The sequence below is a fragment of the Mus caroli genome, unplaced genomic scaffold (genome assembly GCF_900094665.2).
Source record: "Mus caroli unplaced genomic scaffold, CAROLI_EIJ_v1.1 scaffold_9768_1, whole genome shotgun sequence".
NCBI classification, from domain to species: Eukaryota; Metazoa; Chordata; class Mammalia; order Rodentia; family Muridae; genus Mus; species Mus caroli.
The window spans coordinates 32,615-33,422 of record NW_018390682.1 but is presented as its reverse complement, the minus strand read 5'-3'; the positions used below and the strand labels follow the sequence as shown (position 1 = coordinate 33,422).

Sequence of the window (808 nt, the reverse complement as noted above, 5' to 3'; positions counted from 1 at the left end):
AACTGTTTGTATGTGTTGAAAACCAAAATGACATCTTTTTAAAGCTTGTCCATAAGTAAAAACATAGATGTCTTTTATAGTGGAATAAACCACGTGGGGAAATCATCTATTTTGATGCAGCATTTGATAATGAAAAACACCTCACGCCTCACTCTCCACAGTGCGCAGGACAGACGGTCGAGGTCTGGGCTGGGTAGACGGAAGTCAATGCTGTTTTTGTTTTCTTTAGGACCACTCCCTTTTACCAGCTTTAACCATCTGATATCCGTAGTAGACATACTATCCTAGTTAACATAGTTACATTCAGCACTTGTCTCATTTAATGTAAAGATTTTCTACAGGCAGTCTCCTCCCCCACAATCCCACTGTGCGGGTGCTATCGTTGCTCTTACAAACCCCTTCAGAAAAGTTATCTTCTAAGTGAAATTTCTAGCCTGCACTCTGATATCATGTGTTCCCTCTGTCTTTCAAACTCTAAGTTTTCCCTCTGGGCCACTGCTTTGCCCTGGAAAGCCGTCCTGGAGACCTTACCCCAAGCTGTTTGGACTTTGTATTCTTTAAATAATCTAACTACCCTTAATTACTTAAAAAAAAAGCTTTATGATTTTCATAACTTATTGCTGATTTTAATGGGTTGTTAATTTCAGTCCTGTAGTTTTATTTTATGTTTAGATAGGGCTGGGCAAGGAAAAAGAAAATAAAAACAACCATATTTAGCAGTGAAAAAAAATAAAAGAAGTGGTGGTTGCATTTTCCTTGCTGGTCAAGGCGGACACAATGATCTGAGACTACTTTTTGGTCCACTTTA

General features: G+C 38.6%; 1 pseudogene; it reads left to right on the top strand.

Annotated features, from left to right (window-relative positions):
* LOC110288760 overlaps positions 1-197 on the top strand; it is a 6,847-nt pseudogene extending 6,650 nt beyond the window's left edge.
* Positions 198-808: the final 611 nt, after the last annotated feature.